Here is a 15,895-nt window from a genome sequence, read left to right as displayed (position 1 = left end):
TAGATGCCTGGAGTTATACCTAGAGTTATACACTATACTGTATATGCTTACAGTTATACATTTTATGGCTAGAGTTATACATTATATGGCTAGAGTTATACATTATATAACTTTAGTTTTCAGAACGGCTAGAGTTATACATTCTATGGATAGAGTTATACATTATTTGCCTAGAGTTATACAGTGTATGCTTAGAGTTTTGATGAGTGACTAACTTCACTCCATAACTCTAGGCATAGAATGTATAACTCTATCCATAGAATGTATAACTCTATGCATACAATGTATAACTCTAGCCATACAATGTATAACTCTAGACGTATAATGTATAACTCTAACCATAGAATGTATAACTCCAATTACGCACAATATGTATACCTCTAAGCTTCTAATTATGTTTTATAACTCTTAGAAATTTGGTGCATGTTTGTAGGTTTTCGTCCCGGTAAGCACTGGCGATCAAGATCACTACGCTTGCATTTATATAAACTTCCTCTCTGAGCAGATCGAGTACCTTGATAATCGTTCGTACGAGGACGATCTTCTGAAATTACCATATGGAGGGATTGCGCGTATTACTGTAAGACTTATTAATTTGCTCCTCTATTGTTTTGTTAATTAGTATTCCCCTTTTAAACGCCTTTCCTAACTTCTGCCAGGCTGATGCTATGGGAAAGTATATGGTCTCCAAAGGGCTCGACAAAGGGAAGAAAGTTGAAGGGTTTCCTTTTGTAAACATTAAATTCAACTGGCAGGGAGCAGGGTATACTAACAATGACTGTGGTCTTTACATCATGGTTCATATGCTGCTGTACCGTGGAGAGCCATTCGAGTGTACCATAGGGACAAAGTAAAGCAATGACCTAATGCGAGCGGAAGTTGCTGCCACCCTTGTGCTCAGTGACATTAACGTGGATAGGGAAGCTGTGTTATCTAGGGTAACAACTTTTAAAGAGGTTATAAACCGTGAAATGGAGGAGCTGCGTGAGACACAGAGGCTATCCGGCAACACAAGTGGAAGGAAAAGAGGTGCCGGAGTTGCTGGAGAGAACAGTTCTGCTAAACGCCCTTGCTCCAAAGTCAGTTCAACCTATCGGACTCCACCTCCCCAAGTAGCCCTGGGCCGGACGCCGTCTACTCGGGCCCTCTCACCGCTCAATAGCCGCTCCCGGGGTAAGGGCGATGGCCTTGGTTGCACCACATATTCCGGGAAACCAGACGCCGACCTTCCATTGGTCGCCAAGATGCTGAAGTTAAACAAGGCATTAATTAGGGATAACCCGGTATATCGCAAACAAGTGGCTGATTACGCTTTCCTTGATGACTACAAATTTCCAAATGAGTAAGCTGTCCAAAATCAACAGAACCACTTGAGTACTGTTTTATGCTTTGTATAACTTCAGTTATGAAATGTATAACTTTACCAACTAAAGTTATACATTTCGTTGATGGAGTTACACTTTCCTAATCTGCAGTTATATGTTTCATCACTGAAGTTATGTAGTCATTTTAATAGCAGTTACCTTCCCATTTAGTCGACGTTATAGCCTGACTAACACCTGCTGCTTGAACCACAGTGAACTACCTGTGAACTTTTCCCGGCACGCAACAATTAAGAGGTTGCAAATGTTGTCCATGCTCCCTGAGACGCCAATGGATGAAAAAGTGATTGAGTGTTGGTCCTTGTTGCTCAATCATTTGGAGGCAGAGGAGTGCGCGATTTTTCGTTCGTCTTACTTCGGTATCCGTCATATGGTATGGTTGTAATCAATCCTTTAATATGATATAAGAGTTTCACATATCCTCTTTAGAGTTATACTTTGAGGGTATGATATTTAAAACTTTCAGTGGAAAATAAGACTAAAGTTATACATACCCTCTATGGAGTTGCACATTTTGTTTTGAGAAGTTATTAACAGCCAGAATAAGAGTTACTGTGCAACTCCTTTGCACAACCCCTATAACTCTTCTGGTCTTCTCATACATACACTTCTACTTGAGCAGGAAATAATCTTGAACCTTGTACGAAACCCTGTCCAACAAACACCGGACACCGAAAGGTTGTACAATGTGTGGGACGTCTTTAGAGTCGACAGTGGAAAAGATTTCAGCTTGAAGTCTGATTTAATCTTCGTACCCATTAAGATTGAAGCCCATTATGCATGTGCGTGTATCAACTTTAATTCACGTACGATTGATCTTATGGACAATAAGTACTACTCAAGTCCGGGCCAGTCGGAGATATGCAAAGCGTGTCTCGTAATTGTAAGTGGAATTAAATTGTAATTACGTTCAACTCAAAAGTGTTGTCACCGCTTTTACAATTTCACTTTTTGATGTTCTTGTCTGTGCCAGGCGAGCCTCATGAGCGACTATCTGGAGTCTAGGGATGACGAGAAGGACAGAGGGAAAGACATACCGGAGTTCCAGTTTCGTCAGATCCAGTTTGCCTGGCATAAGCAAACGATAAACGACACCGAGTCTGACTTGTTCGCTATGATGCACATGTTAATGTACGAGGGTGATAGTTTTGGTCACGTTGATCTCGAGAGGAAGGTGAACCGTCGATATTTGGTGATCCAGTTGGCAGCGACGCTTGTCCTAGCTGATATGAACATCATTGGGCAAGGAGTTCTGTCCAAGGTCAACGGTTTCATTGGCGAGAAAGACCAGATCCTGAAGCAAGTAGAAGCCAGACGAAAAAACGCGCGGAAAGCAGATAAAAAGCCAGTGAAAAAATAGAATGTATTTCCATTCATTTTGTAGTCTCTGATTTTTGCAACTCTAGTATGTTGTCAAGAAACTCCTTAACCACCCTGACAACTATTTTGGAATATATTGTTATTATATCATCTTGGTCTGTCATAAATAAAATCCAAGTTATACAGATAAGAATTCGAGTTATACACTCTGTGAAGAAAAGTTATACAAATTGTGTACAGGAGTTATACAACACCGATCGATCATGTAAAAGGCAAAATTTATTACAGTTATTAGTTATACAAAAAATAACAAGAGTTATACAAATTGTGTACAAGAGTTATACAACATATGACTGCAGTTATGAAAAAGGCAAAATTGATTAGACAGTTATGAGTTATTCAAAAAATAACAAGAGTTATACAAATTGTGTACAAGAGTCATACAACACATGACTTTAGTGAAATATATAATAAGACGACTTGTATATAATAAGACCAATTAAATTAGAAAATACAATAACAAATAACAATACAAAACAAATAACAATAACAACCAAATAAAAAAAACGGCCCAAAAAATAATTAAATATCAACAATTATAGAAACAAGGGCAAAAGATACACATAATTAGAAGTGTTATACAGATAACTATAAGAGTTATTCACTCTGTGAAGTACAGTTATCCATATATGGGTAAGAGTTTTAGTTAAACCCACTGAAGTTGTATGACTCGAACTTTATCAAACTTTTAAATATTGGATTTTTTGCCATGAACAAAGGTCATCCAAATTGTGTAAAAGAGTTATACAATCATATTACTGAAGTTATACAATCTGGAAGGTGAAGTTACCAAATTACATCATTTAAGTGCAAAGCCCATTCAAAATAGACAAAAGCTAGCTACTGAATACCCCTTCCGTCTCACTAGATTTTTTACCTTTTAAAGAAAAAAAGATTGTAAATAATTTGTTGAGACGGAGGTATTTTTCTACTACTACAGCATGTTAAGTTTCTCTATTCTTCTTCTTCTTCTTCTTCTTCTTCTTCTTCTTCTTCTTCTTCTTCTTCTTCTTCTTCTTCTTCTTCTTCTTCTTCTTCTTCTTCTTCTTCTTCTTCTTCTTCTTCTTCTTCTTCTTCTTCTTCTTCTTCTTCTTCTTCTTCTTCTTCTTCTTCTTCTTCTTCTTCTTCTTCTTCTTCCTCTTCTTCTACTCCTTCAGATGCTGGTGAAGACGGTGGATGCTCGAGAAAATGGGTTAGGCGTTCCGTTTATCGTGGTGTGCCATTTGTTTACAGTTATTACACATGCGCTTTGGCTTACAAGCCAAGGCAATGGCTTTAGCCTTAGCTGACACCATTCTTTTACCGCTGCCTTTGTTTTTGGATTGTTTTGGTGGAAGTATTGTTACCTCATCACTGGCGGGGCAACCAAGAAGTTGCTCGAATTCCTGCTGCTTAGTTAAATCTTTCTTGAATGGTAAAAGTTTCTCCTTTAACTCTCTAATTAAGGAGCTTAAGTTCACAACTTCAGTCACACTCATACCACGAAGTAAACCTATGGTTGGATGAACTTCTGACCACAACTTCACCATCTCAACTTCTTTTCCATCAGTGCTACTCTTTGAATCCGTTTGTTCGCCATCACATTCTGATAATCTGAATTGCAATGCATCTTTTCTCCATCTTGTAGAAACGTAATCAACGGGAATTGTCTTGTTGCCGTTAGCCGACAAAATCCATACTATATCTCGGCACAAAATTCCCGTCCCTTCAAACATCGTACAGCTGCACCGTGTAGCCAGTGTCCCTGTAATCAAATTAAATTATGAAGTTACTGTCATCTAAATAATGTCTCCATCCATATAGTACTCTTATGCATTTAATAATAACAGTTAAACATTATCAAGGTAAAGTTATACATATGGCAACAAGAGTTATACATTCTGCAAGTACAAATATACATATAATAACAAGAGTTATACATTCTGCAAGTAGAGTTATACATATGGCAACAAGAGTTATACATTCTGCAAGTAGAGTTATACATATAATATACATTCTGAAAACTAAAGTTATTCAAAATGTTGTCATATTTATACAACAGATAACTGCAATTCAGTGAACAATTGTATAACTTCTATGTTCAGACAATGTAACTTTGGCACTATATCTAGCAACTAATGTGAACTACCACATAGATAAAGATTATGCCAAAATGTTGTTACCTGGGTTGTACTCTACGTTGAAACTTTTCTCTCTGATTGAATCCTTAACGACAGTCACTTCAACCCCATCGACTTCAGCATAGCCCCCGGTCTTACATGTATCGATTGAGCAAATGACTTCTAGTTGAAATTCCTTGAAAACCTCACGGGTATAAACATTTGACGCATATTCCTCTATGGGTAAATGTGTCCCCCTTGCCGGTGTTGAGTGTCGGTTTTCATGGTCTAGTCTCTTCTGCGTATGCCGTTGATGGTCCATAGCGCTTTCAAAACGCATCCAAAACTCAACTAACGTTCCTGACTTCTGCTCAAACTTCTTAAAAAAACTATTAATGCTCTCTGATCTCTGGGTTGTCCTCATTACACCATCCATGTTCAAGTCCATGCAATGCGCCATCACCCATTGGCTCCTTTTATCGTACGCTTCTGTAAACCACTCTTCGTTCACAAGACCATGTGCTTCCATTATTTCTGCCCACCTAGCGTCAAAGTCGGCTGCTTCTAGGTTGTCGTCCCATATAATATTGTTCAATTTCTCAAGGAACTCCTTATAATCCTCCCTTACCACCCGAACTTCGATGGCACCTTGTTCATTATATGCCACATGCAAAATCGGTGGCGTGTAGTCTTGAAGGCAAGGGGTACAGCCTTAATAATGCCCGCATCCTGATCTGTGATAATGTAATCGGGCTCCTTTCCACCCATAGCATTCAAAAACCTGTTGAAAACCCACTGGAAGGATTCATGGTCTTCATGGGCAATCAATGCCTCGCGTAATGTTACCGATCGCTTATGGTGATCTATGCCGTGAATGGCGTGAAAATCATATCGTACTTGTTTGTCGAGTATGTTGGGTCGTACGACACCGCATCTCCAAAAACGGAGTAGTTCCTTCTAGCGGTTCTGTCACCCCATTGCCCTTGAAGGCTATTATCCTTGTCAACTTCATAATCAAAATAAAACCCCTGCCTATTTTGTGCCATATTCTTGAACCGGTCTATGAACAATTGACCGTCCCGTTTATGGATGAAGCATTTCACATCTCGGTGGAAGTTCTTGAAATCAGTTAAGGATGCACCAACATTCTCGAACCCGTTTACGAGTTCCTTGCACATGTTGTATGTCCTAGTTGCTCCTATCCTCAACTGCAGTGGACAACATATCCTGATCAGTGCTACCTCAACTATAACTCTTACACCTTGTCATATAACTTCATGAAACATATGTATAACTCCATTGATTGACACAGACTGTATAACTCTAGACACAGAATGTATAACTCTAGACACAGAATTTATAACTCTGCTTAGAGTTGTACATTCTGTGCCTAGAGTTATACAATATACGCATAGAGTTATACATTATATGCCCAGAGTTAGACAAGTCTGTGTCTAGAGTTATACAAAGATAGGCATATAATGTACAACTTAAGCCGATAATGTATAACTCGAGCATTTTGCTTAGAGTTGTACATTATATGCCTGGAGTTATACAGTTTGTGTCTAGAGTTATACAATATATGCCTAGAGTTATACTTTATATGCCTAAAACATATAATGTATAACTCTAGACACAAACTGTACAACTATAGTCATAGAATGTATAACTCTTGTGAAAATATTTAGAAGTTTCACAATCAATTACTAGAGGTTTTCATAACTCTAAAATCTCGGTGTATAACTTTAGAAGTTTGCCATTCAATTAGTGGAGGTTTGATTAATAGTAAACTAACCCTTGAGTTGTACATTATCAAGTACTTGTGAAAATCTTCTATGTTCCGCGACATCTTTTGAAACTAACGATCCTCACTAGATACAAGCTCGTGATTATGCCCCATGTGGAATCGGTCAATTACTAATACTCCATTCTTCATAAATAGCCTGACATGTGCTTTACACCCTACCCTCTTGATCGTATATTTCCCTGTTTTCAGCTTGTTAATCCCCATTGCATTTCTTCTTCCCTAATCCCGGTCTCATTTTTTTTAATTACCGCTCGCCTTTTGGAACATATGTGAATCCTCTCTGTTGCAAACCAAAGAACTTTGACTTGATTTCACCGTCGCGCCATTTTTTCGTCGAATACTTCCGAACATCAAACCCGGACGCCAATGCATAAATTTTATAGAATGTCACTGCTTCGTCGATTTCAAAAAATTGTTGTCCTACTTGAGGTGTAAACTCCGCTGCCAAATGCTTACAATACTCAGTTTCCGCTTCCTTCCGACCATCTGAGTAGATTCAAACATCCACGAAATGATTAAGAAATATATAATTCCAAGCTACTTACCATTTACCCTGTAACTCCAAGCGTAGAATGTTTAACTCTAGGCACAAACTGTATAACTCTAGGGTTACAATGTCTAACTCTAGGCAAAGACTGTATAACTCTAGGCATAGAATGTATAACTCTTAGCATATAATGTATAACTCTTAGCATATAATGTATAACTCTAGACACAGTCTGTATATGCTAAGAGTTATACATTATATGCCTAGAGTTATACATTATATGCCTAGAGTTATACATTCGTATGACCGGAGTCATACAATGTATAACTCTAGTCATACAATGTATAACTCTAGGCACAGACTGTATAACTCTGTGTCTAGAGTTATACATTGTATAACTCTGTCTAGAGTTATACATTTGTATAACTGGAGTCATACAATGTATAACTCTAGTCATACAATGTATAACTCTAGGCATATAATGTACAACTCTGTGTCTAGAGTTATACATTGTATGACTAGAGTTATACATTATATGGCTAGAGTTATCAGAATGTAAAACTCCAGTCATACAATGTCTAACTCTTAGCATATAACGAAAACTCTACTACATATAATGTACAACTCTAGACACAGACTGTATAACTCTAATCATATAATGTACAACTTTAAGTAGAGGATGTATAACCCTCCACATCCTATAACTTCACTTAATGAATGTATAACATAAGCTATAACATGAATAACTATATCAAAATTGGTTGTTTAGTAATATTTTTTAACTCTGTTACTTGAAGTCATAGAAATTGTCAAAGAGTTATACAAAACACCAAAGTGGAGTTATAACACGATGAATATAAGAACTGCATGAGTAGACAAACTGTATTATTGAAGTTATACAGCTACGGGTAAGAGTTTTACTTAAACCCACTGAAGTTATAGTTCGTTATTTATCAAGCTTGTAAATTTCCATCATTTTTTGCCATGAACAACAAGCTACCAAAATGAAAGAACAAATCTGATGAACACCATGAAAGCACAACACCATTAAGAATAATGAACACAAATGAAAACTCAACAAGCTACAATAATCAACACAAATGAAATAATGAACACAAATGAAATAACAACAAGCTACAATAATGAACATCACTCAAAAATACTTGAACATCAAGCTACAACAATAAACAAGACACAAATAAGAAAGCAAATAACTCACCATCGACGGCAACTTCAATCTGCATATGATCCATTTCACAAACACTGACTGTCATTTTGAGCGTCTTTCTTTAATGAATAATGACAATTTATTCATCTTCAACAAAGCGAATGAAATTTAACGGCAAAACGAAGTAGTTTTGCAGTTGGAATGAAATTTCTCTTGTTTATTTGATGATTTATATTGGATTTTACAGGATTTAGGGATGTTGTATGGTGATTTTTATGGGTTTTTCTTGTTGAGAGGTTTTGAATGGTGAATGAAGAGGGAAAGCATGCAAAATGTACTGGAGGAAGTATTTGTGTTTGTTTAATTCTTTTGTCCGTGGGATTTGTACTGGACGAAGTGACATGTGGACCCTTTCTCATACAACAAGCATTTCCTTTTTTTTTGCTCTAAAAAAGGCCCCCTCTCTCCTTATCTCAACCATTCAATCCCTTCATCCAAGGGTTCTTATAAGGACTTAGGGCCTTATATGGTATAAAGGCCTTATAAGAACCCTTCTCTCTCTCTCTCTCTCTCTCTCTCTCTCTCTCTATATATATATATATATATATATATATATATATATATATATATATATATATTAGTTATGTTTATCATGCATTCCTCTCTATCATCTTGCTTCTTCTTTGTTTTAGTTTATTTAATTTGTTTTACTAGCTAATTAAGCGAATAATACTTAAAGAAATAACATAATGGTCGTTAAAAACTAACACATACACATGCAAATGAAATAATTAGAAAAAGAAAATAATGACGATGAAAGACGATGAAACCAACAGTGACGGCGAGATTTATCTGATAATTAGACGATGAAATCAACAGTGACGGCGAGAAGATAAAGCGACGATGAGAAAGAGAGAAAGAGACGATGAGAAAGAGAGAAAGAGACGATGAGAAAGTGTGTGTTTTGTGTTTGTGTTTGTGTATTAAGGTTTGTGTTTTGTCGCTGTAGCAGACTTGTGTTTGTGTGGTTTATAGTATGGAAGGTATTAACAACGGTTATTAAACAACAACCGTTGTCAAATAAGTTTTAACAACGGTTGTAAAACAACACCCGTTGTCAAATAAGTTTTAACAACGGGTTTCAAAAGTAACCGTTGTGATTACTTTTCACTAACTTTGAGTCAATTTTGCGCCAAATTATTAACAACGGTTGTGCATGTGTTACCCGTTGTTAAAACTTATAACAACGATTTTGTTAACCATACCCATTGTAATTCATTTTAGTAAAATTCGCGCCATACATTCTACAACGTCTATTGTGATTTTCGTGAATAATCGTTGTTAAAGGGGCGTTGTAGTTGCCTGGATTTGTAGTGGTGATTATCGCAAAATTATCTCCTTATAACCACTGAGCCACAATAGAACGTCTTCTTGCATTGTACCCACCACTGAGTCTCAATAAATAACGTCTTTTTGCATTGTACTCATTTTGTGGGTCTTGGACTTCCGCAAGTTCAAAATTTCTCCCACTCTGTCTTCCAGAAAATGAAAAACTTTCTGGAAACACAGTATTATGAGCCACAAACTCTTTGTTCTCGTTTTGGAGGAGTAAAAACCAAGTGGTTCAATTTTGGATAACCCTCACAAATACACAAATTGGTTCTAAACATAAACATTTATGGTCCCAAATGTATAAAAATGACAAGTTAAGGACTCTCCCTATCCATATCTCATATGGAGTCATTTAGGCTATTATAGTCGGGTTTTAAACTTTTAGTGAGAAAATAGCTTACAAAATTGCGAAAAACCTCAAACTATATCTCATAAAGTTCAGTTTATATACTTGACTACACCATACTCTATGGTGTCCCAAGGAGAAGGTATTATGTGAACTAGTTCACAATCTTCTTAGTGATTATCAAGGTCATTACTTGATATTACCCATTTGATCTTCAAAGTCATTACTTTGAAACTTCCGATCAACATTTTGATCTTGACGTGTTTTTGGTTTATTACTTCATTTTGAAAATATAACACGTTTCAAAAATCACTTTTATGTCTTATTAAATAGATACGAGGTTTTCATATCTACTTAATATTACGGTAAAAGTAACGAAGTATATATATAACCAACTATTGTCCTTACACATCCGTATGTATATGGTCAATCACCTCACTATTGTGTTTCTTTTCTGCAAAAGAAAACATAATACATGCACACATACCATAAGACTCACAATCAAATGGTTCTTCGATGTGCTTATCGTTTATTCGTGTAAACGAATTTACTTGAGATTTGATCAATTTGGGTTCACCGAATTACAGACATTAAAATCTACAAGATAGTATAATATTTAGTTTTCGTGAAGAATGTAAAATTCCTCTAACTTGAGTGGTCTAAACCAACCACCAAGTCATCATAGAAGTAGGTACAACATTTTATTTTAAATCACATGAGTGATGCCTTCTATGTATAAACATAGATGATTATATTCTTTTAAAACCAAATTTAGGTACATTTGTCCCTATCGAAATCATTGCTACTCTAGCACCATTTCGATACAAAAATGTCCTATGCTAGACGTCTTACGTTTTATCAATTCCTGTAAACTTCTTTACAAATAAATGACCCGTAATTGGTATCTCATACCAAGATAGTGGAACTAGCCTATCCATTGAGTAGATGTCTCTTTCAACTTTTGTTCTATCACATACATCTAGGGTTGATTCTTCTTAACTCCCACTCACTTTCACATTCCTCTTTGCTTCAATCAAGCAAAAATGAATCTCATGAAGACCTCTCTTCATGTCATTCGTGATATTTTATACACTTAGTAAGAGTGAATTACTATAAAGTGAGTGTAACATGTGGCAAAATCTCAACTTCTAGCGAAATTGGACTACCTAACCGTTCAATTGTTATCATATGCCTAAATTCTTTAGCGCATAAACAATTGATTTGGCCTTTCTCGAAGTGAGCCATTTGACGGTATCATATTGGAGTATTATGAGTGTTTTTGAAAAACTCTTTTCGCAAACTTTTGAATTACACTTGAGTAATTAAAATTAATATGTCATCATCATGACAGAGGTGTCACTCTTGAAATCAAGACTCTCTTGATAAAATGTGACTCCCTTTTAAACTCGTAGTATGAGTTTGCAACATGAAACCCTTTTTTTAATATGTATGGACATTAATTAAGTTGTATAATAATCGCAAAAATCGTTGTAACACTACAAAAAGAATTAAAACAGGCGACTGATTTTGGCGACTGAAATCAGTCGCCAAAATCAATTTGGCGACTGAAATCAGTCGCCAAACGTCAGTCGCGGACCTTAGTCGCCTTTTCTAGCTTTGGCGACTAAAGTCGGTCGCCAAATTTGGCGACTGCCAAATCAGTCGCCAAATACCAAAAATGGCGACTGATTGGGTAGTCGCCAAATTGGCGATCGATTAAAGGTAGTCGCCAATTTGGCGATGAATACGATCGCCAAATGCCAACTCGATCGCTTTTTTGGGTGACGTAGCGATTTATTGACCAAATTTGGCGATCGAATTGGGATTTAGCGACTGCAATTCAGTCGCCAAATTGGCGACTACCTTTAATCAGTCGCCAAATTGGTGACTGACGTTCAGTCGCCAAAATGACTAATCAGTCGCCAAAACCACTGTATGTTTTGGTGGTTTTTTTCGTTTTCAATTCTAGCCAAAAATTTACAACCTGCATAAAACCGATGTTCCACAACACCATACATCCCATTTCAACACACACAACACCATACATTTCAACCCAACACCTCCCAATTTCTCAAACTTCATTTCATATATTGAAAATGAAAGTTTTACAAGCTAAGCTAATCTAAATGTTCAAGTCTAAATGTTCAAGTCTTACAAGCTAAGCTAACCTCCCAATCATCCTACTTGGAAGCCAACACCGGCTCCACTCCCCCCATGTGGACCATGCGGATCATTTGGATCGTAGTTGGGTCCAGGTCCGGGGTTACAACCTTTCCACCAAGTCTCAAACATTGCCATTCTTTCCTTCATTTGGCGCAATTCTTCATCACGTTTGGCATCACGTTCATCACGCTCTCTTATTTGACCTTGAAGTTGACTAATAATTCCGGTTGATACGTGTTTTGGGAATTGTTGAAGTCGATCTCCTACGCGTTTTCTCATAGAAAGCCGGTGTTGAACTTCCGGTACCATACACGTGCCCTTTCTTGAAGCCATCCACCAACTTATACCATATGTCATTATCAGGAGTTTTGGATTGGCGGCTTTTTCTTGTTCAAATGCTTCCTACAATATTAAACAAATGGTTGTAAGTTAATATGGTAACCACCTTATATACGACATTTTAAAAGAGAGTAAATTAACAAAAATTAAGTGTTACGGAAACTTACATATAATTGCTTGTCTTTTGGCTTAGTCCAAGTTCTAACCCCTTTGTGGTCAACTCCGGAATGCGTGTCCGAAAAAGATTCCGTACCGTCGCAATCGGCCGTGACTTCTTCTTTCCTCTCTGAATGAAAAAAAAAACATACATGTTAGAAAATCAACAAAAAAACTAACATAAAATAAACATGTTGCATTGAAAACAAAAAAAAAGTGTCAAATAATAGACAAACTTACCCCCAACATACGATTCCAGAACGATCGTGAACCCGCGTAATGAGTAGGCTCGTTCACGGCGTCTTCCTTTCCTCCTCTTTTGTTGAGGGATGCTTGCTTAGACTTCTTCTGAAAGGCGGGAGTTTTGGTATGCTTTATTAAGCCTTCATACTTGTCACCTGCAATTACACATATGAAATCATAACTAATAAGTTACTGATATTATTCATAATATAAGAGAGTATATACTAATTAATACAAATAACAAAACAAGTAAATTAAATACCTTTCATGTGCTCTGGTTCCTTTGGGCGCCTAACTACCTTCCAAATCACGTCCCGATATCGTCGAGTACCGACTTCCTCGTACCTGATACGGACATTCCGTTCTTGAGACGGTGACCAAGCATATGCTTGCTACAAAAAAAAAGCGACAAAATTTCATATTAGTATTTATAAAAGTATAACCTTGGTTATTAAAACAAAGAAATACGGAAAATATATACCCGAAAGTTATTGAACCACGCATCTCTTTGTGCAGGAGAAGCTTGTGTCCACGATGTAGGAATTGGACCCACGAAATTAGTCTTCGTGCTTTTCGTGACACCTCGTACCACGCAATCGTCCATAAACCTGCATTTATTTTGAACATGTAAAATTACAAACAATTATTATTTAAAAAAAAAAAAAAAAAAAAAACAAAATAGTAGACTAATAAAGAATAAAACTTACCATAATCCCGCTTGGCTCAAGGATCATCTTATGATCCGAAGTGTACCCATCGGCACCGTGGTGTCTCGTCGGTAGCGTCACTCTCCTCACGTCACCGTCTCACCTCCGCATCGGATCCTCCCGCACAAACTCCTCCTCCCGCTCCGGACGCGATCTGTCCTCCTCCCGAGCCGCCTCCACGCTTCCTACCTCGACCCGCTCCACCATCTCGCAGAATAATACAAATAAAAATTAACACAAATAATGATAAATGAAAATTATACAGACTTCTAAATTTTAATAATTTACTCTTGAGGAATACAAAATTATACCAATTTAATCATCTTCATCTTCAAACCCCTCGTCCTCATCCTCATCCTCTTCCTCATCGTCATCATCGTCATCATCATCATCATAATCATCTTCATCTCCAAACCCCTCGTCCTTCCTCCTTTTCTCCTCCTCCCTTCTCCTCCTCACCTCATCTTCCCCCCTCCTCTCCTCCTCTTCTTCCCTTCTATCCTCCTCCTCCTCCTCCGCCTCATCCTCCCCCGGCAGTCTCTCTTCCACATCATAAAATTCTTCCTCTTCCATGTCTTCACCATCATTATTCTCATGTTCATAGTTGATTTCATCGGGTGGAGACAAAAGCGTTTCATTTGAAACGTTTTCTTCTTGGAAAAAACTTGTATCAACTTGTGACCGTGCCTTTGTCTTAAAGATTGCACACCACGCATTTTGATTTCTATCATTTGTTGTGCTTGGATAAGTAGCAAAATACACTTGATGAGCCTGATGTGCAAGTATAAATGGATCATACTTAGAGTATGTTCTAGTACGATTCACTTCTACAAGCTTGTATTGTTCATGTACTCTCATTCCAGCCACAGAATTATCCTTCCAGTCAACCTTGAATAAGACAGTTTTATAAGCTCGGTCACGTCCACTATAACTAATTTCAAAGATATCTTCAACTATACCATAGTATTCGTTGTCATCAAGAGAAGAAATAGTAACCCCCCAATTGCACCTAGCCTTACCTTTACCGTGGTTGAATGTTTGAAAATTAAACCCATTAACCGAGTATCGATTCCACGTTCTTACCATTTTTAAAGGACCAAAAGCCAAACTTCTTATCAAATCATCTTGAATATTCAACTCAATTACATGTTTCTGAAACCATGATGGAAATTGGTCCTCATGTTTGTCCCAAACATCATCCTTACTTATATTAGGATTCCTCTGAATGAAATCATTAACAAACTGTGTTTCGTATGGCTCCAAGAGGTCACAATTAGATAGCACGTAAAGGTGGGCACGATTATACTCTTTATCATCCAAATATCGTGTTTGCCCCTTTGATGAACACCCTTCATCATCTTGAGTTTGAAAAAATTCGGGTAAACTTCCGTCTACTTCATCCGGTTTCTCAACATTCAAGTTTTTTGCTTTGGTTTCTATATGTTTTTCAAAGTAAAGAGAACAAAAGTTTGCAATCTCTTCCGTTAAATAAGCATTGCATATAGAACCTTCCACCCTAGCTTTATTACCAATTTTTTTCTTCAAATGATTAAGAAACCTATACAAGTTAATGATGAGTTTTATTAATAATAAAGTTAACATATAATAAATAGATTAGTTATTATTATTAATTTTAATTTAAAAGTAGCTAGATTATCTTAATTACCTTTCAAATGGATACATCCACCTATATTGGACGGGTCCCCCAACTTTGGCTTCATATGGCAAATAAACCAGTAGATGCTCCATGGAGTTAAAAAATGCAGGAGGAAAGATCATTTCAAGCTTACACAATATCTGTGGTATTTGCTCTTCCGCATTTAATCATGTCATCAACACATATTGAAGAGGCACATAAATCTCGGAAGAATTGACTAATCTCAACAACTGCATTCCAAACGTTTGTCGGCACGAGGTGTTTCAAAGCAACGGGTAATAATCGCTCCATGAATACATGACAATCATGACTTTTCAAGCCTTGCAACTTCAGCTTCTTAAGATCAACACATCGACTAAAATCTGATGCATAACCATCAGGAAACTTCAAATTTTGTAACCACTCACACAATACTTTTCTCTTAGCTTTGTCGAGAGTGAAAATGGATGTTGGCTTAGACCCGTCGCCGCGAATGTGTAATTTGGGACGATGACAAAATTTTCGCAAATCTTTTCTAGAACAATGCTATCACATTTTTCACCTTCTACATCCATGATCATGTCAATTAG

The 15,895-nt window shown here is 37.0% G+C and overlaps 1 long non-coding RNA gene across 1 annotated transcript; it reads right to left on the bottom strand.

The window, feature by feature from the left end:
• Window positions 1–12,965: 12,965 nt before the first annotated feature.
• On the bottom strand, window positions 12,966–13,579 carry LOC141655888 (uncharacterized). Its single transcript, XR_012548222.1, has 3 exons — window positions 13,444–13,579; window positions 13,225–13,354; window positions 12,966–13,117 (listed from the first exon to the last, which is right to left on the bottom strand). It is a non-coding gene; the product is annotated as an uncharacterized LOC141655888 (long non-coding RNA).
• Between the last annotated feature and the right edge of the window lie 2,316 nt (window positions 13,580–15,895).

The sequence above is a fragment of the Silene latifolia genome, chromosome 5 (genome assembly GCF_048544455.1).
Source record: "Silene latifolia isolate original U9 population chromosome 5, ASM4854445v1, whole genome shotgun sequence".
NCBI classification, from domain to species: Eukaryota; Viridiplantae; Streptophyta; class Magnoliopsida; order Caryophyllales; family Caryophyllaceae; genus Silene; species Silene latifolia.
This window is presented reverse-complemented; position numbering and strand designations above follow the sequence as displayed.